Genomic DNA, 27,977 nt, shown 5'->3' with positions numbered 1-27,977 from the left:
CTTGTTATGCACATTGAGCAGTGAGGGTAATATTCTGAGATTGCTTCAGCAGCTTGAACTTGCAAAAGATAGCGATGCTTGCAGATACACTACATTCTATGACATCACTGTTGTGACTGACACAAAATACATTACTCAGTAAATAGACACTAGAAATCTATCTTTGGTGTCACCTTTAAAGGTTTCTAGGAAGTTAAGGATTTTGATGACTCACAAAGTCACTATTTATAGTAGTAGTAGTAGTGATTACATGGGACTTTGATGGTGATGTCTTTTTCACTATTTTCTTACATTCCTTTTTTTTTCCTCTCTCACAACAGTTGTCTGAGAATGTGTATAGATGTCTAATATCTCTAGTCAATATATTCTCAAAGTAGTGTTTCAGAAAGCTGATTGTCTCATTTGCACTTTTCTTTCCAGTCGATTCATCATACATATATAAGAGTGCTGTCTAATTCTTGGTTCCATAGACATAGAAGTTATACATCCAAAGTTGACAACAGTAAGATGCATCAGTAGATGGTTCAAGAAATGGTTCCTTTCGTCCCATCCTAACCTAAAAAGAAACAATATAGAATGAAACTCCACTAATCTACATAGCAACATATAAACAGACATTCATTTCTGAAAATGTTGCATTTCACATGTACCTTAAACTTGAAACTGCAATCTCAACAACCCCTGGCCCTATTGTTGGTTCACATCTCATGATACGTCATACTGTTATTGAACCACTTAAGTATTGATGTTATTGATTTTCTATTTCACAGAAAAATGTGAAGACATCAGTTTTCTCATCATCTGTAAGAATCAACAAGCAGTTTCCCTTGCACCTTCCGTCTTTAGCAGGCTTCCTGCTTGGTAGAACTTTTCCAGTAAAACCTATACATTCTTCACTCATAGCACTTCTCAACTTCCTCAGATTCTTTTTCCACATCATTGGATTTCTCAACCACTTTCACCTGCTTTCATAACTCACATTTACATTTTTCTGTGAAGATTAATTTCCTATGTCACTGCCTGAATCTGCTCAAGGTTCACTCACATCACTAACTACTCTCCAATATTTAACCAACTACCAGCTGGAGAACTCAAAGCAACATGCACAAGAGTCAGAATGTGCTTCTCTCTACTGAGTAACTGCTGAAACACATTGGGGCAAGAGAGAGGTACATCTTGGAAGAGTCTCTTTTTTGCCCAAAATGCAAAAGGTATTAAAGTTTTAATCACATGTATTACCATCAGTTTTCCAGTGAATCTGCCTCATTGTTGCATCAGATAGGCAACTAATTTTATGGCATACACAGATGCAATATGCAGTTTTTCATGACTTTTGGAGTTACCACCCTCTTGCACCAAACCCTTCAATTGTGACTGACTGGAAACATGCTAGTATAACACTGATACGTAGGAATACTCTTCATGTCATAAAATGTATTTTATTTTACAGGATACAGAAACTACTAATGTCTCATTACTCACATAAGATACCTACCTCAAATAATTGACTTGTAAGGCAAGGCTGTCTTCACATCTCTGATGAGGCCCCCCAGCAGGTGCACTGAGTACACATTGACTCTCTTTCCAGTCCTGAACATTATCTTCCTAAGGCGGCTCCATAATGCACCAGCTCGGACTCTGCTGAAGGAGCAGTGAGCTGCTCACCCACAGGACAAATAGGTGTGGACAGATGGCCAACCTCCACATTGGCATTCAGCTGTTTGTGAACTGCAGCCAGCCCCTCCTACCATACCTACCAAAGCAGAATAAAGGGAAGACAAACTTGACTTTAAGCTAAAATGGAATTATGTAACAGTCTAGTAACTTCCAACCTCAAGGGATGGACTGCTGGCTGCATGCATTAATGTGGCCAACTATGTACTACAGAGTATCTCTTTTATTGTAACAGTGGACCTCAGCACAAGCTATAAAAACTGAAATGAGAATTTTTTATGTCTTGGTCACATTTCTGTGTTTGTAAGCTTACTGCACAGTAGCTTAGTGTATATGATTTTGCATCACACCATGACAAATCAGTTTTGAGCACTCAGGACTGCTCTAATTGAGCAACCACAATATATGATCTGTTATAGAAACATATGTAAGCACAGCAAAAGTTTCATAATTGAGGACATAAGATAGGATGTAGGCTGTTTCCAATACTGTCATAACCTAAAAATTAAATTCTCATACACCAGTGCAGTGTGGCTGGACTGTTGGACTCTGACAACAACTTCAAAATCTGGTTGAATGTGCGCTCAGGTATCCTGTTTAATGTCTGCACTGTTAAATATGTACGTCCTTATCTTCTGGAGTACACTTCTTCCAGTGCATTCCAACACTAAAATCATTAGTCAATTGAAAAACAAACTCCTCTACAAAAAAGAACAAAAAAGCCTGTTACTGAACATCTGTATTAGTGCATTATTATATCATAAGCTAGATGTTAGGAATAAATATAAGTAAGAGACAATGTATTTTAACTCAATAGTTGTAAAAGAATGAAATTTTTTCACAACACAGATCACACCTTTTTATAAAATATGTTTCCAACAAGGAATCTGTTTTCAGTAGCTTGAACCTACCTGGTTCTGACAAATGAGTCCACATTTCAACTATACAAGGCCACAATAAAAGTTATGGAAAATTCCTATCGAACACACATGATATAAAAGTTATGAAATGGATGTCCTATTTTAACCAAAAAGATACCATAAGTGCAATGCTACGTATATGTTGGGAATATTTGCAAAAATCTTAAAATCTAGTTGAAGTTTTCGTTAGTTGAAAATTTTCATATCCACATTACCAACAATGCCACATTTTATCTCCTGGAGTGTACAGCAGACAACACAATGTATCACCAGTTATAGTGGGCATAGGGTACAATAAATCAAGTCCCTCAAAATAATGCCAAAGTAGCATCTGAAAGTTACATTTTTTTTGGGGTGGGGGGTGGGGGGGGGGGGTGAGGGTCACAGAATACTGATTAATGTATTTCATACAGCTGGAATAGTTCGGAGAGATATATTCTCGAAGCACCTACTTTGAGGTGGTAATGTTCAGACCAATTAGTACTATTTATATTAATATAAATAATAACATGGAGTTACATCTGTCTTTGATCAAAATATTAGAAATATGTTTAAATACACTCCTGGAAATGGAAAAAAGAACACATTGACACCGGTGTGTCAGACCCACCATACTTGCTCCGGACACTGCGAGAGGGCTGTACAAGCAATGATCACACGCACGGCACAGCGGACACACCAGGACCCGCGGTGTTGGCCGTCGAATGGTGCTAGCTGCGCAGCATTTGTGCACCGCCGCCGTCAGTGTCAGCCAGTTTGCCGTGGCACACGGAGCTCCATCGCAGTCTTTAACACTGGTAGCATGCCGCGACAGCATGGACGTGAACCGTATGTGCAGTTGACGGACTTTGAGCGAGGGCGTATAGTGGGCATGCGGGAGGCCGGGTGGACGTACCGCCGAATTGCTCAACACGTGGGGCGTGAGGTCTCCACAGAACATCGATGTCGTCGCCAGTGGTCGGCGGAAGGTGCACGTGCCCGTCGACCTGGGACTGGACCGCAGCGACGCACGGATGCACGCCAAGACCGTAGGATCCCACTCAGTGCCGTAGGGAACCGCACCGCCACTTCCCAGCAAATTAGGGACACTGTTGCTCCTGGGGTATCGGCGAGGACCATTCGCAACCGTCTCCATGAAGCTGGGCTACGGTCCCGCACACCGTTAGGCCGTCTTCCGCTCACGCCCCAACATCGTGCAGCCCGCCTCCAGTGGTGTCGCGACAGGCGTGAATGGAGGGACGAATGGAGACGTGTCGTCTTCAGCGATGAGAGTCGCTTCTGCCTTGGTGCCAATGATGGTCGTATGCGTGTTTGGCGCCGTGCAGGTGAGCGCCACAATCAGGACTGCATACGACCGAGGCACACAGGGCCAACACCCGGCATCATGGTGTGGGGAGCGATCTCCTACACTGGCCGTACACCACTGGTGATCGTCGAGGGGACACTGAATAGTGCACGGTACATCCAAACCGTCATCGAACCCATCATTCTACCATTCCTAGACCGGCAAGGGAACTTGCTGTTCCAACAGGACAACGCACGTCCGCATGTATCCCGTGCCACCCAACGTGCTCTAGAAGGTGTAAGTCAACTACCCTGGCCAGCAAGATCTCCGGATCTGTCCCCCATTGAGCATGTTTGGGACTGGATGAAGTGTCATCTCACGCGGTCTGCACGTCCAGCACGAACGCTGGTCCAACTGAGGCGCCAGGTGGAAATGGCATGGCAAGCCGTTCCACAGGACTACATCCAGCATCTCTACGATCGTCTCCATGGGAGAATAGCAGCCTGCATTGCTGCGAAAGGTGGATATACACTGTACTAGTGCCGACATTGTGCATGCTCTGATGCCTGTGTCTATGTGCCTGTGGTTCTGTCAGTGTGAACATGTGATGTATCTGACCCCAGGAATGTGTCAATAAAGTTTCCCCTTCCTGGGACAATGAATTCACGGTGTTCTTATTTCAATTTCCAGGAGTGTATTTGATTATCCAAATCATTAAAGTGGAAGATGACAAAGCAAATGTAAAATGAAGACTTATGCTCTTTGAATCTAAATATGCAAACACAATAAAACAAAACTAATCACCACTGCATGATGAATGTTCAATACTGAAGTGTTATCTTTCTTTTCTGTAAGATAGTCAGTACAGTCTGCACTTCCCTCATGTAATGTACACTTCAGTGCTTCGTAATACTGCTTGTCATTATGTGGTATGTACTACTCTGCCAATGTCATTATGTCTTTTAGTTTAGCGAGTTTTAATGGCAGCTTTCCTTGTTATGCACATTGAGCAGTGAGGGTAATATTCTGAGATTGCTTCAGCAGCTTGAACTTGCAAAAGATAGCGATGCTTGCAGATACACTACATTCTATGACATCACTGTTGTGACTGACACAAAATACATTACTCAGTAAATAGACACTAGAAATCTATCTTTGGTGTCACCTTTAAAGGTTTCTAGGAAGTTAAGGATTTTGATGACTCACAAAGTCACTATTTATAGTAGTAGTAGTAGTGATTACATGGGACTTTGATGGTGATGTCTTTTTCACTATTTTCTTACATTCCTTTTTTTTTCCTCTCTCACAACAGTTGTCTGAGAATGTGTATAGATGTCTAATATCTCTAGTCAATATATTCTCAAAGTAGTGTTTCAGAAAGCTGATTGTCTCATTTGCACTTTTCTTTCCAGTCGATTCATCATACATATATAAGAGTGCTGTCTAATTCTTGGTTCCATAGACATAGAAGTTATACATCCAAAGTTGACAACAGTAAGATGCATCAGTAGATGGTTCAAGAAATGGTTCCTTTTGTCCCATCCTAACCTAAAAAGAAACAGTATAGAATGAAACTCTACTAATCTACATAGCAACATATAAACAGACATTCATTTCTGAAAATGTTGCATTTCACATGTACCTTAAACTTGAAACTGCAATCTCAACAACCCCTGGCCCTGTTGTTGGTCCACATCTCATGATACTTCATACTGTTATTGAACCACTTAAGTATTGATGTTATTGATTTTCTATTTCACAGAAAAATGTGAAGACATCAGTTTTCTCATCATCTGTAAGAATCAACAAGCAGTTTCCCTTGCACCTTCCGTCTTTAGCAGGCTTCCTGCTTGGTAGAACTTTTCCAGTAAAACCTATACATTCTTCACTCATAGCACTTCTCAACTTCCTCAGATTCTTTTTCCACATCATTGGATTTCTCAACCACTTTCACCTGCTTTCATAACTCACATTTACATTTTTCTGTGAAGATTAATTTCCTATGTCACTGCCTGAATCTGCTCAAGGTTCACTCACATCACTAACTACTCTCCAATATTTAACCAACTACCAGCTGGAGAACTCAAAGCAACATGCACAAGAGTCAGAATGTGCTTCTCTCTACTGAGTAACTGCTGAAACACATTGGGGCAAGAGAGAGGTACATCTTGGAAGAGTCTCTTTTTTGCCCAAAATGCAAAAGGTATTAAAGTTTTAATCACATGTATTACCATCAGTTTTCCAGTGAATCTGCCTCATTGTTGCATCAGATAGGCAACTAATTTTATGGCATACACAGATGCAATATGCAGTTTTTCATGACTTTTGGAGTTACCACCCTCTTGCACCAAACCCTTCAATTGTGACTGACTGGAAACATGCTAGTATAACACTGATACGTAGGAATACTCTTCATGTCATAAAATGTATTTCATTTTACAAGTTACAGAAACTACTAATGTCTCATTACTCACATAAGATACCTACCTCAAATAATTGACTTGTAAGGCAAGGCTGTCTTCACATCTCTGATGAGGCCCCCCAGCAGGTGCACTGAGTACACATTGACTCTCTTTCCAGTCCTGAACATTATCTTCCTAAGGCGGCTCCATAATGCACCAGCTCGGACTCTGCTGAAGGAGCAGCGAGCTGCTCACCCACAGGACAAATAGGTGTGGACAGATGGCCAACCTCCACATTGGCATTCAGCTGTTTGTGAACTGCAGCCAGCCCCTCCTACCATACCTACCAAAGCAGAATAAAGGGAAGACAAACTTGACTTTAAGCTAAAATGGAATTATGTAACAGTCTAGTAACTTCCAACCTCAAGGGATGGACTGCTGGCTGCATGCATTAATGTGGCCAACTATGTACTACAGAGTATCTCTTTTATTGTAACAGTGGACCTCAGCACAAGCTATAAAAACTGAAATGAGAATTTTTTATGTCTTGGTCACATTTCTGTGTTTGTAAGCTTACTGCACAGTAGCTTAGTGTATATGATTTTGCATCACACCATGACAAATCAGTTTTGAGCACTCAGGACTGCTCTAATTGAGCAACCACAATATATGATCTGTTATAGAAACATATGTAAGCACAGCAAAAGTTTCATAATTGAGGACATAAGATAGGATGTAGGCTGTTTCCAATACTGTCATAACCTAAAAATTAAATTCTCATACACCAGTGCAGTGTGGCTGGACTGTTGGAAACTGAGAACAACTTCAAAATCTGGTTGAATGTGCGCTCTGGTATCCTGTTTAATGTCTGCACTGTTAAATATGTACGTCCTTATCTTCTGGAGTACACTTCTTCCAGTGCATTCCAACACTAAAATCATTAGTCAATTGAAAAACAAACTCCTCTACAAAAAAGAACAAAAAAGCCTGTTACTGAACATCTGTATTAGTGCATTATTATATCATAAGCTAGATGTTAGGAATAAATATAAGTAAGAGACAATGTATTTTAACTCAATAGTTGTAAAAGAATGAAATTTTTTCACAACACAGATCACACCTTTTTATAAAATATGTTTCCAACAAGGAATCTGTTTTCAGTAGCTTGAACCTACCTGGTTCTGACAAATGAGTCCACATTTCAACTATACAAGGCCACAATAAAAGTTATGGAAAATTCCTATCGAACACACATGATATAAAAGTTATGAAATGGATGTCCTATTTTAACCAATAAGATACCATAAGTGCAATGCTACGTATATGTTGGGAATATTTGCAAAAATCTTAAAATCTAGTTGAAGTTTTAGTTAGTTGAAAATTTTCATATCCACATTACCAACAATGCCACATTTTATCTCCTGGAGTGTACAGCAGACAACACAATGTATCACCAGTTATAGTGGGCATAGGGTACAATAAATCAAGTCCCTCAAAATAATGCCAAAGTAGCATCTGAAAGTTACATTGCTTCAAATATAATGAATTCTCAAGAGCAGTATCCCAGGCAACAACTGAAGGGTTTTTTTTTTCTTTTTTTTTCTTTTTTTTTGGGGGGGGGGGGGTGGGTCACAGAATACTGATTAATGTATTTCATACAGCTGGAATAGTTCGGAGAGATATATTCTCGAAGCAACTACTTTGAGGTGGTAATGTTCAGACCAATTAGTACTATTTATATTAATATAAATAATAACATGGAGTTACATCTGTCTTTGATCAAAATATTAGAAATATGTTTAAATACACTCCTGGAAATGGAAAAAAGAACACATTGACACCGGTGTGTCAGACCCACCATACTTGCTCCGGACACTGCGAGAGGGCTGTACAAGCAATGATCACACGCACGGCACAGCGGACACACCAGGACCTGCGGTGTTGGCCGTCGAATGGCGCTAGCTGCGCAGCATTTGTGCACCGCCGCCGTCAGTGTCAGCCAGTTTGCCGTGGCACACGGAGCTCCATCGCAGTCTTTAACACTGGTAGCATGCCGCGACAGCATGGACGTGAACCGTATGTGCAGTTGACGGACTTTGAGCGAGGGCGTATAGTGGGCATGCGGGAGGCCGGGTGGACGTACCGCCGAATTGCTCAACACGTGGGGCGTGAGGTCTCCACAGAACATCGATGTCGTCGCCAGTGGTCGGCGGAAGGTGCACGTGCCCGTCGACCTGGGACCGGACCGCAGCGACGCACGGATGCACGCCAAGACCGTAGGATCCCACTCAGTGCCGTAGGGAACCGCACCGCCACTTCCCAGCAAATTAGGGACACTGTTGCTCCTGGGGTATCGGCGAGGACCATTCGCAACCGTCTCCATGAAGCTGGGCTACGGTCCCGCACACCGTTAGGCCGTCTTCCGCTCACGCCCCAACATCGTGCAGCCCGCCTCCAGTGGTGTCGCGACAGGCGTGAATGGAGGGACGAATGGAGACGTGTCGTCTTCAGCGATGAGAGTCGCTTCTGCCTTGGTGCCAATGATGGTCGTATGCGTGTTTGGCGCCGTGCAGGTGAGCGCCACAATCAGGACTGCATACGACCGAGGCACACAGGGCCAACATCCGGCATCATGGTGTGGGGAGCGATCTCCTACACTGGCCGTACACCACTGGTGATCGTCGAGGGGACACTGAATAGTGCACGGTACATCCAAACCGTCATCGAACCCATCATTCTACCATTCCTAGACCGGCAAGGGAACTTGCTGTTCCAACAGGACAAAGCACGTCCGCATGTATCCCGTGCCACCCAACGTGCTCTAGAAGGTGTAAGTCAACTACCCTGGCCAGCAAGATCTCCAGATCTGTCCCCCATTGAGCATGTTTGGGACTGGATGAAGTGTCGTCTCACGCGGTCTGCACGTCCAGCACGAACGCTGGTCCAACTGAGGCGCCAGGTGGAAATGGCATGGCAAGCCGTTCCACAGGACTACATCCAGCATCTCTACGATCGTCTCCATGGGAGAATAGCAGCCTGCATTGCTGCGAAAGGTGGATATACACTGTACTAGTGCCGACATTGTGCATGCTCTGATGCCTGTGTCTATGTGCCTGTGGTTCTGTCAGTGTGATCATGTGATGTATCTGACCCCAGGAATGTGTCAATAAAGTTTCCCCTTCCTGAGACAATGAATTCACGGTGTTCTTATTTCAATTTCCAGGAGTGTATTTGATTATCCAAATCATTAAAGTGGAAGATGACAAAGCAAATGTAAAATGAAGACTTATGCTCTTTGAATCTAAATATGCAAACACAATAAAACAAAACTAATCACCACTGCATGATGAATGTTCAATACTGAAGTGTTATCTTTCTTTTCTGTAAGATAGTCAGTACAGTCTGCACTTCCCTCATGTAATGTACACTTCAGTGCTTCGTAATACTGCTTGTCATTATGTGGTATGTACTACTCTGCCAATGTCATTATGTCTTTTAGTTTAGCGAGTTTTAATGGCAGCTTTCCTTGTTATGCACATTGAGCAGTGAGGGTAATATTCTGAGATTGCTTCAGCAGCTTGAACTTGCAAAAGATAGCGATGCTTGCAGATACACTACATTCTATGACATCACTGTTGTGACTGACACAAAATACATTACTCAGTAAATAGACACTAGAAATCTATCTTTGGTGTCACCTTTAAAGGTTTCTAGGAAGTTAAGGATTTTGATGACTCACAAAGTCACTATTTATAGTAGTAGTAGTAGTGATTACATGGGACTTTGATGGTGATGTCTTTTTCACTATTTTCTTACATTCCTTTTTTTTCCTCTCTCACAACAGTTGTCTGAGAATGTGTATAGATGTCTAATATCTCTAGTCAATATATTCTCAAAGTAGTGTTTCAGAAAGCTGATTGTCTCATTTGCACTTTTCTTTCCAGTCGATTCATCATACATATATAAGAGTGCTGTCTAATTCTTGGTTCCATAGACATAGAAGTTATACATCCAAAGTTGACAACAGTAAGATGCATCAGTAGATGGTTCAAGAAATGGTTCCTTTTGTCCCATCCTAACCTAAAAAGAAACAGTATAGAATGAAACTCCACTAATCTACATAGCAACATATAAACAGACATTCATTTCTGAAAATGTTGCATTTCACATGTACCTTAAACTTGAAACTGCAATCTCAACAACCCCTGGCCCTGTTGTTGGTCCACATCTCATGATACTTCATACTGTTATTGAACCACTTAAGTATTGATGTTATTGATTTTCTATTTCACAGAAAAATGTGAAGACATCAGTTTTCTCATCATCTGTAAGAATCAACAAGCAGTTTCCCTTGCACCTTCCGTCTTTAGCAGGCTTCCTGCTTGGTAGAACTTTTCCAGTAAAACCTATACATTCTTCACTCATAGCACTTCTCAACTTCCTCAGATTCTTTTTCCACATCATTGGATTTCTCAACCACTTTCACCTGCTTTCATAACTCACATTTACATTTTTCTGTGAAGATTAATTTCCTATGTCACTGCCTGAATCTGCTCAAGGTTCACTCACATCACTAACTACTCTCCAATATTTAACCAACTACCAGCTGGAGAACTCAAAGCAACATGCACAAGAGTCAGAATGTGCTTCTCTCTACTGAGTAACTGCTGAAACACATTGGGGCAAGAGAGAGGTACATCTTGGAAGAGTCTCTTTTTTGCCCAAAATGCAAAAGGTATTAAAGTTTTAATCACATGTATTACCATCAGTTTTCCAGTGAATCTGCCTCATTGTTGCATCAGATAGGCAACTAATTTTATGGCATACACAGATGCAATATGCAGTTTTTCATGACTTTTGGAGTTACCACCCTCTTGCACCAAACCCTTCAATTGTGACTGACTGGAAACATGCTAGTATAACACTGATACGTAGGAATACTCTTCATGTCATAAAATGTATTTCATTTTACAAGTTACAGAAACTACTAATGTCTCATTACTCACATAAGATACCTACCTCAAATAATTGACTTGTAAGGCAAGGCTGTCTTCACATCTCTGATGAGGCCCCCCAGCAGGTGCACTGAGTACACATTGACTCTCTTTCCAGTCCTGAACATTATCTTCCTAAGGCGGCTCCATAATGCACCAGCTCGGACTCTGCTGAAGGAGCAGCGAGCTGCTCACCCACAGGACAAATAGGTGTGGACAGATGGCCAACCTCCACATTGGCATTCAGCTGTTTGTGAACTGCAGCCAGCCCCTCCTACCATACCTACCAAAGCAGAATAAAGGGAAGACAAACTTGACTTTAAGCTAAAATGGAATTATGTAACAGTCTAGTAACTTCCAACCTCAAGGGATGGACTGCTGGCTGCATGCATTAATGTGGCCAACTATGTACTACAGAGTATCTCTTTTATTGTAACAGTGGACCTCAGCACAAGCTATAAAAACTGAAATGAGAATTTTTTATGTCTTGGTCACATTTCTGTGTTTGTAAGCTTACTGCACAGTAGCTTAGTGTATATGATTTTGCATCACACCATGACAAATCAGTTTTGAGCACTCAGGACTGCTCTAATTGAGCAACCACAATATATGATCTGTTATAGAAACATATGTAAGCACAGCAAAAGTTTCATAATTGAGGACATAAGATAGGATGTAGGCTGTTTCCAATACTGTCATAACCTAAAAATTAAATTCTCATACACCAGTGCAGTGTGGCTGGACTGTTGGAAACTGAGAACAACTTCAAAATCTGGTTGAATGTGCGCTCTGGTATCCTGTTTAATGTCTGCACTGTTAAATATGTACGTCCTTATCTTCTGGAGTACACTTCTTCCAGTGCATTCCAACACTAAAATCATTAGTCAATTGAAAAACAAACTCCTCTACAAAAAAGAACAAAAAAGCCTGTTACTGAACATCTGTATTAGTGCATTATTATATCATAAGCTAGATGTTAGGAATAAATATAAGTAAGAGACAATGTATTTTAACTCAATAGTTGTAAAAGAATGAAATTTTTTCACAACACAGATCACACCTTTTTATAAAATATGTTTCCAACAAGGAATCCGTTTTCAGTAGCTTGAACCTACCTGTTTCTGACAAATGAGTCCACATTTCAACTATACAACGCCACAATAAAAGTTATGGAAAATTCCTACCGAACACACATGATATAAAAGTTATGAAATGGATGTCCTATTTTAACCAATAAGATACCATAAGTGCAATGCTACGTATATGTTGGGAATATTTGCAAAAATCTTAAAATCTAGTTGAAGTTTTAGTTAGTTGAAAATTTTTATATCCACATTACCAACAATGCCACATTCTATCTCCTGGAGTGTACAGCAGACAACACAATGTATCACCAGTTATAGTGGGCATAGGGTACAATAAATCAAGTCCCTCAAAATAATGCCAAAGTAGCATCTGAAAGTTACATTGCTTCAAATGTAATGAATTCTCAAGAGCAGTATCCCAGGCAACAACTGAAGGTTTTTTTTTTCTTTTTTTTTCTTTTTTTTTTTTGGGGGGGGGGGTCACAGGATACTGATTAATGTATTTCATACAGCTGGAATAGTTCGGAGAGATATATTCTCGAAGCACCTACTTTGAGGTGGTAATGTTCAGACCAATTAGTACTATTATATTAATATAAATAATAACATGGAGTTACATCTGTCTTTGATCAAAATATTAGAAATATGTTTAAATATTTGATTATCCAAATCATTAAAGTGGAAGATGACAAAGCAAATGTAGAATGAAGACTTATGCTCTTTGAATCTAAATATGCAAACACAATAAAACAAAACTAATCACCACTGCATGATGAATGTTCAATACTGAAGTGTTATCTTTCTTTTCTGTAAGATAGTCAGTACAGTCTGCACTTCCCTCATGTAATGTACACTTCAGTGCTTCGTAATACTGCTTGTCATTATGTGGTATGTACTACTCTGCCAATGTCATTATGTCTTTTAGTTTAGCGAGTTTTAATGGCAGCTTTCCTTGTTATGCACATTGAGCAGTGAGGGTAATATTCTGAGATTGCTTCAGCAGCTTGAACTTGCAAAAGATAGCGATGCTTGCAGATACACTACATTCTATGACATCACTGTTGTGACTGACACAAAATACATTACTCAGTAAATAGACACTAGAAATCTATCTTTGGTGTCACCTTTAAAGGTTTCTAGGAAGTTAAGGATTTTGATGACTCACAAAGTCACTATTTATAGTAGTAGTAGTAGTGATTACATGGGACTTTGATGGTGATGTCTTTTTCACTATTTTCTTACATTCCTTTTTTTTTCCTCTCTCACAACAGTTGTCTGAGAATGTGTATAGATGTCTAATATCTCTAGTCAATATATTCTCAAAGTAGTGTTTCAGAAAGCTGATTGTCTCATTTGCACTTTTCTTTCCAGTCGATTCATCATACATATATAAGAGTGCTGTCTAATTCTTGGTTCCATAGACATAGAAGTTATACATCCAAAGTTGACAACAGTAAGATGCATCAGTAGATGGTTCAAGAAATGGTTCCTTTTGTCCCATCCTAACCTAAAAAGAAACAATATAGAATGAAACTCCACTAATCTACATAGCAACATATAAACAGACATTCATTTCTGAAAATGTTGCATTTCACATGTACCTTAAACTTGAAACTGCAATCTCAACAACCCCTGGCCCTGTTGTTGGTCCACATCTCATGATACTTCATACTGTTATTGAACCACTTAAGTATTGATGTTATTGATTTTCTATTTCACAGAAAAATGTGAAGACATCAGTTTTCTCATCATCTGTAAGAATCAACAAGCAGTTTCCCTTGCACCTTCCGTCTTTAGCAGGCTTCCTGCTTGGTAGAACTTTTCCAGTAAAACCTATACATTCTTCACTCATAGCACTTCTCAACTTCCTCAGATTCTTTTTCCACATCATTGGATTTCTCAACCACTTTCACCTGCTTTCATAACTCACATTTACATTTTTCTGTGAAGATTAATTTCCTATGTCACTGCCTGAATCTGCTCAAGGTTCACTCACATCACTAACTACTCTCCAATATTTAACCAACTACCAGCTGGAGAACTCAAAGCAACATGCACAAGAGTCAGAATGTGCTTCTCTCTACTGAGTAACTGCTGAAACACATTGGGGCAAGAGAGAGGTACATCTTGGAAGAGTCTCTTTTTTGCCCAAAATGCAAAAGGTATTAAAGTTTTAATCACATGTATTACCATCAGTTTTCCAGTGAATCTGCCTCATTGTTGCATCAGATAGGCAACTAATTTTATGGCATACACAGATGCAATATGCAGTTTTTCATGACTTTTGGAGTTACCACCCTCTTGCACCAAACCCTTCAATTGTGACTGACTGGAAACATGCTAGTATAACACTGATACGTAGGAATACTCTTCATGTCATAAAATGTATTTCATTTTACAAGTTACAGAAACTACTAATGTCTCATTACTCACATAAGATACCTACCTCAAATAATTGACTTGTAAGGCAAGGCTGTCTTCACATCTCTGATGAGGCCCCCCAGCAGGTGCACTGAGTACACATTGACTCTCTTTCCAGTCCTGAACATTATCTTCCTAAGGCGGCTCCATAATGCACCAGCTCGGACTCTGCTGAAGGAGCAGCGAGCTGCTCACCCACAGGACAAATAGGTGTGGACAGATGGCCAACCTCCACATTGGCATTCAGCTGTTTGTGAACTGCAGCCAGCCCCTCTTACCATACCTACCAAAGCAGAATAAAGGGAAGACAAACTTGACTTTAAGCTAAAATGGAATTATGTAACAGTCTAGTAACTTCCAACCTCAAGGGATGGACTGCTGGCTGCATGCATTAATGTGGCCAACTATGTACTACAGAGTATCTCTTTTATTGTAACAGTGGACCTCAGCACAAGCTATAAAAACTGAAATGAGAATTTTTTATGTCTTGGTCACATTTCTGTGTTTGTAAGCTTACTGCACAGTAGCTTAGTGTATATGATTTTGCATCACACCATGACAAATCAGTTTTGAGCACTCAGGACTGCTCTAATTGAGCAACCACAATATATGATCTGTTATAGAAACATATGTAAGCACAGCAAAAGTTTCATAATTGAGGACATAAGATAGGATGTAGGCTGTTTCCAATACTGTCATAACCTAAAAATTAAATTCTCATACACCAGTGCAGTGTGGTTGGACTGTTGGACTCTGACAACAACTTCAAAATCTGGTTGAATGTGCGCTCAGGTATCCTGTTTAATGTCTGCACTGTTAAATATGTACGTCCTTATCTTCTGGAGTACACTTCTTCCAGTGCATTCCAACACTAAAATCATTAGTCAATTGAAAAACAAACTCCTCTACAAAAAAGAACAAAAAAGCCTGTTACTGAACATCTGTATTAGTGCATTATTATATCATAAGCTAGATGTTAGGAATAAATATAAGTAAGAGACAATGTATTTTAACTCAATAGTTGTAAAAGAATGAAATTTTTTCACAACACAGATCACACCTTTTTATAAAATATGTTTCCAACAAGGAATCCGTTTTCAGTAGCTTGAACCTACCTGTTTCTGACAAATGAGTCCACATTTCAACTATACAAGGCCACAATAAAAGTTATGGAAAATTCCTATCGAACACACATGATATAAAAGTTATGAAATGGATGTCCTATTTTAACCAAAAAGATACCATAAGTGCAATGCTACGTATATGTTGGGAATATTTGCAAAAATCTTAAAATCTAGTTGAAGTTTTAGTTAGTTGAAAATTTTCATATCCACATTACCAACAATGCCACATTTTATCTCCTGGAGTGTACAGCAGACAACACAATGTATCACCAGTTATAGTGGGCATAGGGTACAATAAATCAAGTCCCTCAAAATAATGCCAAAGTAGCATCTGAAAGTTACATTGCTTCAAATATAATGCATTCTCAAGAGCAGTATCCCAGGCAACAACTGAAGGTTTTTTTTTATTTTTATTTATTTTTTATTTTATTTTTTTTTTGGGTGGGGGGGGGGGGGTCACAGAATACTGATTAATGTATTTCATACAGCTGGAATAGTTCAGAGAGATATATTCTCGAAGCACCTACTTTGAGGTGGTAATGTTCAGACCAATTAGTACTATTTATATTAATATAAATAATAACATGGAGTTACATCTGTCTTTGATCAAAGTATTAGAAATATGTGTAAATATTTGATTATCCAAATCATTAAAGTGGAAGATGACAAAGCAAATGTAGAATGAAGACTTATGCTCTTTGTATCTAAATATGCACACACAATAAAACAAAACTAATCACCACTGCATGATGAATGTTCAATACTGAAGTGTTATCTTTCTTTTCTGTAAGATAGTCAGTACAGTCTGCACTTCCCTCATGTAATGTACACTTCAGTGCTTCGTAATACTGCTTGTCATTATGTGGTATGTACTACTCTGCCAATGTCATTATGTCTTTTAGTTTAGCGAGTTTTAATGGCAGCTTTCCTTGTTATGCACATTGAGCAGTGAGGGTAATATTCTGAGATTGCCTCAGCAGCTTGAACTTGCAAAAGATAGCGATGCTTGCAGATACACTACATTCTATGACATCACTGTTGTGAATGACACAAAATACATTACTCAGTAAATAGACACTAGAAATCTATCTTTGGTGTCACCTTTAAAGGTTTCTAGGAAGTTAAGGATTTTGATGACTCACAAAGTCACTATTTATAGTAGTAGTAGTAGTGATTACATGGGACTTTGATGGTGATGTCTTTTTCACTATTTTCTTACATTCCTTTTTTTTCCTCTCTCACAACAGTTGTCTGAGAATGTGTATAGATGTCTAATATCTCTAGTCAATATATTCTCAAAGTAGTGTTTCAGGAAGCTGATTGTCTCATTTGCACTTTTCTTTCCAGTTGATTCATCATACATATATAAGAGTGCTGTCTAATTCTTGGTTCCATAGGCATAGAAGTTATACATCCAAAGTTGACAACAGTAAGATGCATCAGTAGATGGTTCAAAAAATGGTTCCTTTCGTCCCATCCTAACCTAAAAAGAAACAATATAGAATGAAACTCCACTAATCTACATAGCAACATATAAACAGACATTCATTTCTGAAAATGTTGCATTTCACATGTACCTTAAACTTGAAACTGCAATCTCAACAACCCCTGGCCCTATTGTTGGTTCACATCTCATGATACGTCATACTGTTATTGAACCACTTAAGTATTGATGTTATTGATTTTCTATTTCACAGAAAAATGTGAAGACATCAGTTTTCTCATCATCTGTAAGAATCAACAAGCAGTTTCCCTTGCATCTTCCGTCTTTAGCAGGCTTCCTGCTTGGTAGAACTTTTCCAGTAAAACCTATACATTCTTCACTCATAGCACTTCTCAACTTCCTCAGATTCTTTTTCCACATCATTGGATTTCTCAACCACTTTCACCTGCTTTCATAACTCACATTTACATTTTTCTGTGAAGATTAATTTCCTATGTCACTGCCTGAATCTGCTCAAGGTTCACTCACATCACTAACTACTCTCCAATATTTAACCAACTACCAGCTGGAGAACTCAAAGCAACATGCACAAGAGTCAGAATGTGCTTCTCTCTACTGAGTAACTGCTGAAACACATTGGGGCAAGAGAGAGGTACATCTTGGAAGAGTCTCTTTTTTGCCCAAAATGCAAAAGGTATTAAAGTTTTAATCACATGTATTACCATCAGTTTTCCAGTGAATCTGCCTCATTGTTGCATCAGATAGGCAACTAATTTTATGGCATACACAGATGCAATATGCAGTTTTTCATGACTTTTGGAGTTACCACCCTCTTGCACCAAACCCTTCAATTGTGACTGACTGGAAACATGCTAGTATAACACTGATACGTAGGAATACTCTTCATGTCATAAAATGTATTTCATTTTGCAAGTTACAGAAACTACTAATGTCTCATTACTCACATAAGATACCTACCTCAAATAATTGACTTGTATAGGAAAAATTACTTTGGACAAAGGACCTGACATGCACATAGTACCACAACACCAAAATGTATTGAAAATGATATCATTACCTGTAAACAGAAATCAATGTGCCATTAGCAAAACACACATGACAGAAGGACTCAGTACACATACCATACTACAAGCAGCTCTTCCCACTGACACACTTATTAACATTATGCATTACTTCCATGACAAAAATCACAAATTACTATGCAAATGAAGAACCTTACACTACAAGGACACTATAAAGAATGAATCACAAATTGCACCTTATATTAAAATGAACATATACCCCAAAATACTAATATCTTCAAAGACTATATATTACTGATAAACACATTGGCTCTCAAACCATTCTTTTTTGATAGATAATTCTCAAATAATAGCTGTGTGTCATACTTACGGCACAAAGGAATTCATGACAATAGCTGCCAGTGATCATTGATTTAAATCAAAACTGAAAGTTGAAAATTTCTGCTGGATTGGGATTCAAACTCAGGTCTGCTGCTTACTAGGCAGATGTGCTGACTACTGCGCCATCCAGACACAGAGTCATCATACTGCATGGACTGCCCTAGGACACCTGTGTCAGATGTAAATTGTTAACTTAAACAGACAATACTGATGCAGTGCCCCTTGCCTGTTATCTTCGTTACTTGTGGGAGTTCACTGATTCCCTTATGAGTTAGAGTGTTGTGCGCATCTGCACTGAAGTGATCATTGGCCATCCTCGCCTTAATTATACAGGGCTATTACAAATGATTGAAGCGATTTCATAAATTCACTGTAGCTCCATTCATTTACATATGGCCACGACACACTACAGATACGTAGAAAAACTCATAAAGTTTTGTTCGGCTGAAGCCGCACTTCAGGTTTCTGCCGCCAGAGCGCTCAAGAGCGCAGTGAGACAAAATGGCGACAGGAAACGAGAAAGCGTATGTCGTGCTTGAAATGCACTCACATCAGTCAGTCATAACAGTGCAATGACACTTCAGGACAAAGTTCAACAAAGATCCACCAACTGCTAACTCCATTCGGCGATGGTATGCGCAGTTTAAAGCTTCTGGATGCCTCTGTAAGGGGAAATCGACGGGTCGGCCTGCAGTGAGCAAAGAAACGGTTGAACGCGTGCAGGCAAGTTTCACGCGTAGCCAGCGGAAGTCGACGAATAAAGCAAGCAGGGAGCTAAATGTACCACAGCCGACGGTTTGGAAAATCTTACGGAAAAGGCTAAAGCAGAAGCCTAACCGTTTACAATTGCTACAAGCCCTGACACCCGATGACAAAGTCAAACGCTTTGAATTTTCGGCGCCGTTGCAACAGCTCATGGAAGAGGATGCGTTCAGTGCGAAACTTGTTTTCAGTGATGAAGCAACATTTTTTTCTTAATGGTGAAGTGAACAGACAGAATGTGCGAATCTGGGCGGTAGAGAATCCTCACGCATTCGTGCAGCAAATTCGCAATTCACCAAAAGTTAACGTGTTTTGTGCAATCTCACGGTTTAAAGTTTACGGCCCCTTTTTCTTCTGCGAAAAAAACGTCACAGGACACGTGTATCTGGACATGCTGGAAAATTGGCTCATGCCACAACTGGAGACCGACAGCGCCGACTTCATCTTTCAACAGGATGGTGCTCCACCGCACTTCCATCATGGTGTTCGGCATTTCTTAAACAGGAGATTGGAAAACCGATGGATCGGTCGCGGTGGAGATCATGATCAGCAATTCATGTCATGGCCTCCACGCTCTCCCGACTTAACCCCATGCGATTTCTTTCTGTGGGGTTATGTGAAAGATTCAGTGTTTAAACCTCCTCTACCAAGAAACGTGCCAGAACTGCGAGCTCGCATCAACGATGCTTTCGAACTCATTGATGGGGACATGCTGCGCCGAGTGTGGGAGGAACTTGATTATCGGCTTGATGTCTGCCGAATCACTAAAGGGGCACATATCGAACATTTGTGAATGCCTAAAAAAACTTTTTAATTTTTTGTATGTGTGTGCAAAGCATTGTGAAAATATCTCAAATAATAAAGTTATTGTAGAGCTGTGAAATCACTTCAATCATTTGTAATAACCCTGTACATGTGGTGTGTGTCCTCTTGTACACATCTGCAAGAACAGAAACAACATATATAATAACTACATGATTAGTGAATCACATTCTTTGTGCTCTCACTGAACTCAGCATCAATAAAATTTTCTTTACATGGTGTAGAATCTTGCAGTACAAACATACTAGAATAAAAGATAGTCAAGCTTGAGTGCAAAGTCGAACTGGAATTACATAACAGTCTAGTATCTTTGCAAACCCATGGGATAGTCTCTTGTCTATTTGCATTAATAAGGTCAATTATATACCACAGTGTTTAACTGTTATTATACGTGTGCATCTCAAAACAATGTATACAGACTGATATGAGAATTTTTTTACTCAGATTCTTGTTTCTGTGTATTTAACCTTATTGTACAGTAGCTCCATGTATATAATTTTACACTATACTTGGAGCACTCATGACTGTCCCTGCTGAGCAAGATGCACACGAGATCTCTTATGAAAACTTATATAAGCACAGCAAGCATTTCATGCCGGCCGAAGTGGCCGTGCGGTTAAAGGCGCTGCAGTCTGGAACCGCAAGACCGCTACGGTCGCAGGTTCGAATCCTGCCTCGGGCATGGATGTTTGTGATGTCCTTAGGTTAGTTAGGTTTAACTAGTTCTAAGTTCTAGGGGACTAATGACCTCAGCAGTTGAGTCCCATAGTGCTCAGAGCCATTTGAACCATTTTTGAAGCATTTCATAATAACATAACATACAACATGTCGAAAACCTAAAAATCAGAGAACAACATCTAAATCTGGTTCATAGTATAATCAGTTGCCCATTTAATGTCTGAAGTGTTAAATATGTACTTACTTGTCTTCTGAAGCACTTTGGCCTCAGAATATTAGAATATTTATATCACTGTCAATATTTTGGAATTACAACTCCTTCTTTTTAGAAGATCAAAAAAGCTTGTTATTGAATACATGTATTGGTGTGTAATTATACAATCAAACAATGGAAAACTGAGGATGGAATGTAACAATATTATGAGAAGGAAAGTTGCTACTCACCCTATAGCAGAGATGTTGAGTCACAGATAGGCACAACAAAAAGACTCTGACAAATTAAAGCTTTCGGCCATTAAGGACTTCGTCTTCAGTAGACATGCATATTCACACACACACACACACACACACACACACACACACAAACGCACCTCACACACACAACTGCAGTCTCAGCAGAAGAGAAATTCGTTAATGTCCAATTTAGACTTAAGTGTTACAATGTCTTTTCTGAAGGTATTTGTATGGAGTGTAGCCATGCGTGGATGTGAAGCATGGACAATAAACAATTTAGACAAGCAGAGAAGAACCTTTCGAAATGTGCTGCTACAGAAGACTGCTGAAGATTAGATGGGTATGTTGTGTAAATAATGAGGACATACTGAATGGAATTGGGGGAAAAAACAAAAATGTGGCACACCTTCACAAAAAAAGGAATCAGTTGGTAGGACACATTCTGAGACATCAAAGGATCACCAATTTAGTATTTTATGAAAGTGTGGGGTGGGAGTGTAAAAATCATAGAGGGACACCAGAGATGAATCCTGTTGGGAAGCTTCCCCGGAATGCTGTTAATTACTGGTGCACTACAGGTCAGACCACCAGATTGATTTACAAATTGACCATCAGCGTGCATGGGAGAACTGTGAGTGCACTCCTGCTGTCATATATCATAACTCCAGGTGTGGGTCCGGTGAGTCTAGTATGCAGACAAGCTGGCTGCAGATCCTCAAATCGCCTGCTCCTAACCAATACACGGCCAGCACTGGCACTGAGGCAGAACCAGCTCTCTTCACAAAACACAACAGACCTCCATCTTGCCCACCAATGAGCTCTTGCTTGACCCCACTGAACTCGCAAATTGCAGTGGTTTGGGGTCAGTGGAATGCATGCAACAAGGCTTCTGACTTGTTACTTTCCTTGGAGTAACTGTTTAGAAATAGTTCATTGTGTCACTGTGCTACCAACTGCTGCACAAATTGCTGCTGCAGATACAGTATGATGTGCAACAGCCATATGCCAAACAAAATGGTCTTACCCTTTGGAAGTGCCACATGGACATACAGAGCCATCTTCTTTCGATCATATGTTCCCCTGACGACCACTACCAGTAATCGTGTACAGTGGCTACATTCCCGACAAGTCTTTCTGCAGTATCGCAGAAGGAACATACAGCCTCCCACGGCCCTATTATGTGACCTTGTTCAAAGTCAGTGAGGTATTGCTAATAGCGTCTTCACCACCTTGATGTCCTTATATGTCATGCTAGTATAGCATCCTTCTGCTGCTGTAATCACATCACAAAAACAGAAGTTTGCGATGTAAATGAAAGTTGCAAAATGTGTTTCTACATCTAAAAGATGATGTCTATTCAATTTTTTTTCCACTCAAAAGAGTGGTACAAGTAACACCACTATTAGAATGCAAATCAAGTTTACTTTAAATACACACTGAAATAGTCATGAGCATTAGTTGCCTATGAGATTGGATGCAGTGAGTTGATTTTAGATTGTTTTGTGTGTACAGGTCACCATGTGGCAATATCAGCATCTTTCTGAAAAAAATTGCTAGCTTATTGAGAATGAATATGAAGAGAAATCTTATTATATGTGGAGACTTCAACATTGACATGGGAAAAGACACAAAAATAAGACAGGATTTTGAAGAACTGTTAATGCAGAATAACATGAAAGTAACAATAATTGCACCAACAAGAGTGACTTCACACAGTGAGACAGTTATTGACAACATAATTACTAATATGTGTAACTACGAGTCACATGTAGTTCATACAGCAATATCTGATCATCATGGACAACTAATCAGCTTTTGCAGGAGTAATGACGCAGTATCAGAACCAAATTGAACAACCAAAGAAATTAGGATCATCAGACAAGAAAGGCAGCAAGATCAAACACAATGGATTACCAGTGAAATACTAGAACAGCGAAGGAAGCTTCAGGATCTGAGACGGATGGGCGAAGCTGAAAACTATAAAATGTTAAAAAAGAAGTATAGAAAAACAATAAGAGAAGCCAAAGCAAGAGCAATTGACACCACCATAATGAACTCAAACAACAAGGCAAAGGCACTGTGGAATGCAATCAATGCTGAAAGAAAGGAAAAAGATGGGTCAAACAAAGAAGAAGGTATTAGGTCAATTAAAGTAGACAACACAGTGGTCACAGATGGCATGGAAATAGCAAACATACTGAATAATAACTATATCAGTGTAGTAGAAAACTTAAAATTGGAAAGAAATAGTCAAAAACAGAAGGGTATTAAGGTACCAAAAAGATCATGCAGTACTGTGTTCTTGAGACCAGTCACAGAAGATGAATTACGGAAAACTATACAGAAACTGAAGTCCAAGAAATCAGCTGGCGATGATGAAGTATCAAATCATGTAATAAAGCTGGTAAGTGAGCAGATAATAACACCACTGCTGAACATAGCAAACTGTTCTTTCAGAGATGCAATTTTTCCAAGAAAACTGAAGATAATGAAGGTGGTGCCAGTGTACAAGAAAGGGTATAAGGATGACCCCAACAACTACAGACCAGGTTTCTCGAAAATCCTAGAAATGCTTATGTATACCAGATTAGTTAATTATTTGGACAAACATAACATTCTCATAACCTCACAACATGATTTCAGAAAGGGTAAATCTACAGAATCAGCAATTGCCAGTCTAACAGAATACATTTTACAGCCCATAGATGAGAAAAAGGTTGTGACTGCAATGTTTCTGGATCTTTCAAAAGCATTTGACACCATTGACCATGAAATGCTGATACAAAAATTGGGCCACTACGGCATTCGAGGGCAACCAGGTGAATGGATAAAATCATACTTGTGCAACTGCAAGCAGTATGTATCATTAGGAAACTCATACCAATTAGAAACCAAACCCATCAAATAAGGAGTGCCGCAGGGTTCGGTAATGGGGCCATTGTTATTTAATGTGTTTGTTAATGTTATAGGTGTTGAGGAGGAAGAAAAGAAAATATTGTATGCTGATGACATGACAATACTAAATAGTGACCAAAATATGGAACAGCTTGAGAGAAGAGCATACATATCTGCAAATGTCACAGCTCAATGGCTGTTGGAAAATGAACTGGTTATAAATCTAAAAAAGACTATTTATGCAGTGTTTAAAAACAAGGAGAAAGCTGTAGACATCGATTTAGAGGTTGATGGAACAAGGCTGGAAGAAGTAGAATCTGCTAGATTCTTAGGTATTCTTGTGGATAATGAACTGAAATGGAAAAAAGATATTAATAACGTCTGTAAGAAACTGAGCTCTGTCATATTCTTAATGATGCAGCTATCACAGTATTCAGACAAGAACCTTCTGTGTACAGTGTATCATGGACTTTTCGAACCATACTTACAGTATGGAGTGACTGTGTGGGGAAACTCAAACAAACAAGAGACAAAACGAGTGTTCACATTACAAAAAAAAAAAAAAAAAAAAAAAAAAAAAAAAAAAAAAGCAATTAGGACCATTTTAAGAAGAAAGACCTCTGAAACATACAGAAACTGTTTCAAGAAGTTAGGTATCTTAACTTTTTCATCATTGTGTATATACAAAACAATAATGTACATCACAAAAGGTAGTGAGGACTGGATTACAAATGCTAGTGTACACACCCACAATACAAGAAGGAAGAATGAAGTACGGAGCATACCCCACTGACTGGCAATCCTAGAAAAAGGACCCCAGTACTCTGGTACTAGACTACTAAGAAGTCTGCCTAAAAACCTGCAAGATAGTGTACTTGACACTTAAAGACCATCTCATTGAAAAAGAGTTTCACAGTGTTGCAGAATACTTATACCATTAAATTTGAATATATTGTTATTCATTATCAATTATGTAAAAATGTAAGCTAAAGGTGTAGAAAAATAAGTGATAATGAATGTTAATACTTTGACATGTCCTATATTACACATACATTTACTGTACACTATGTAATCTTACAGGATCAAATAAAATTCAATTCAATTCAACATTTATATCTACTTACATAGACAGGAGCCTGGAAACAGCATGAGGTCACTGGCTGCACCAAAAAATCACACTTCCATCTGGTCATGAGATACAAGGGGCAGCACATCTCTTTTTGAAGGGTGACTATTTAAGCCAAACCAGGAACTACTGCAGACAGTTCCTGCCAATGAAAGCTGGCCATGTCATGTGCCAACTGGTTGCAGTCCAACACTTAAGCTCATGTCAAAGTGCCATCGGGGAAGACTGGGTTAGGAGTTAGGCTTTGTAGTAGGCAACAGTTCTTCAAGTGCTAGTTTTTCCTGTATTAGTTCCAGCGCCTGGGAGTTTGTTGGCGACTGTATTTAATTGTATTTTAGTTTTTTTCTTTTTGCAATGTCAGCTAATAAAGCAGCTGTTTGTAACATTTCAATTAGTAACAAAAACTAGGATTTTTTTTAATTTCATTCCTTGCAAATGTAATGTACATACATGAACACCTCAAACATTGCTGCACTCAGTAACATTGGGCTCATAAAGCCAAATTATGGTATAATACTGATCTATCAGCAAGAACATGCAACTCAGAACATATCTGGTATAAGACTTGTCAAAATAATTGAAATGGTGCAGTTAACCTGCTTCTTTTATTTAATGTCATTTTCCATACTTGTGAGACATTCCTTTGCGGCACTGTTTTGATAATTTGTTAAATGTTCTTTTACAGTTATACATTACATTGTTCTCTGTACAACTATAAAGCAAAACCATATTATCTGTAGATATATATGGCATGTCTCACTGACAAATGAGTCAACATTTCAATTATACAAAACTACAACAGAAGCTATGGAAAATTCCTATTTAACACATATGATGTGAAAATTATGAAATGGATGTCCTGTTCTAACTAATAAGAGATCCTAAGTTCAGCACTATGTGAATGTTGGAAATACTTGCAAACACCTTAAAATCTGTTTGAAGTTGTAACTAGTTAAATATTTTTATTTTTGCATCACCAACAATTCCACCCTTTATCACCTGGAGTGCGCGACAGACCACATGGATCATTATCAGTAATAATGTCCATAGCTGGACTGTTGAGAATACTGAGAACAGCATCTAAATCTCGTTCAGTGTGTACTCAGCTGCCCCATTTAATGTCTGCACTGTTGAATATATATACTTCCATGTCTTCTACAGTACAATGGAAACAGCACAATCCACCACTTATATCACTGGTCAACTGAAACAATAATTCCACTGCAAACAAGAACAAAAACACTGTTATTACACATCTGCATTACTGCATAATTATGCTGTAAACTACATTACTGGCAATGATTATGTGTAAGAGACAATGTATTAACTCAATAGTTATAAGTACATGACAGCTTTTCACAATACCAATCACAGCTTTTGATAAAATATATGATACCAACAAGTAATCCATTTCAAGTAGCTTGACCTAACTCACTCCACTGACTTTCACAGTAAAATATTATCCTGACATATCACCAGTTACAACTCGCCTGAATTTTGCACTGTGACTGTGTTATGAGCGACTACCAACCACAAAAAATGAAATTGTGGGTTTAAAGTAAGAGTTACTGCATAAACAGTCTGCAAGTACTTGTGCTGATTGATTGTATATAATGTGATACAAAGGTTCACTAGTGATCAACTTCACAAATCCACACCAAAAACATTAAAAAAAGATTAAAATTCTCTGTAGGCACTATAAGAATGTGTTTTAACTTTCAGCTGAAACGGAAATTAATTTAATTTCCTGTCAATGTACTATATTGCTGTACTCAGTAACATTGGGATCATAAAGTCAAATAATAGTATAAAAGTAATCCACCAGCAGGAACATGCAATTCAGGATGTAGCTAGTACATAAAATGTGACACTTCATGTTGAAATAATTGAAATGATGCAGTTTACCTGTTTATTTCATATAATGCGATTTTCCACACTTGTGACACAGTCCTTTGATGCACTGTTTTATCTACTCATTGTTCTCTGTAAGATTATAAAGCAAAATCATATTATCCTTAGATATATATGAACCTCTTACTGACAAATGAGTCCACACTTCAACTCCACAAAGCCGCAATAAGGCTCTGGGAAACTGCTACCAAATATGGTGTGAAAATTATGAAGTAGACGTACTATTCCAATCAATAAGAGACCCTAAGTGCAGGCCTGTATACACGTTGGGAATACTTGCAAACATCCTAAAATCTAGATGAATTTGCAGTTAGATAAATATTTCCATTTCTGCATCACCAACAAAACTTCACTTGGTTTTATGAGCCTGATGTTCTTGAGTGAAGGTATGTTTTAAGTGTTCATATGTATAAATGAAATTCACGTTCATCCCAGCCAAAAGATGAAATACAGTCTTACAGTGCCTACAAAGAATCTGAATCTTTTTGTTCTTTCGGTGTGGATCTGTGAAGTTTTGCCTCTAGCTAACTTTCCTGACTATCACATTGTATGATTTT

The 27,977-nt window shown here is 39.0% G+C and overlaps 1 protein-coding gene across 5 annotated transcripts in view; it reads right to left on the bottom strand.

The window, feature by feature from the left end:
* The window catches only part of LOC126249596 (uncharacterized), a 35,602-nt gene extending 17,180 nt beyond the window's left edge, over positions 1-18,422 (bottom strand). The window contains exons 1-4 of one of the 5 annotated variants that reach the window (XR_007545622.1): positions 14,807-15,047; positions 11,301-11,558; positions 6,367-6,624; positions 1,496-1,753 (exon numbers count right to left, since the gene is read on the bottom strand). The gene's annotated coding sequence lies outside the window, so the exon portion shown is untranslated. Of the gene's footprint in view, positions 1-1,495; positions 1,754-6,366; positions 6,625-11,300; positions 11,559-14,806; positions 15,065-18,327 lie in introns of those variants that run through there. The other 4 variants (XR_007545623.1, XR_007545624.1, XR_007545625.1 and 1 more) reach the window with 4 other exon arrangements.
* Positions 18,423-27,977: the final 9,555 nt, after the last annotated feature.

The sequence above is a fragment of the Schistocerca nitens genome, chromosome 3 (genome assembly GCF_023898315.1).
Source record: "Schistocerca nitens isolate TAMUIC-IGC-003100 chromosome 3, iqSchNite1.1, whole genome shotgun sequence".
NCBI classification, from domain to species: Eukaryota; Metazoa; Arthropoda; class Insecta; order Orthoptera; family Acrididae; genus Schistocerca; species Schistocerca nitens.
This window is presented reverse-complemented; position numbering and strand designations above follow the sequence as displayed.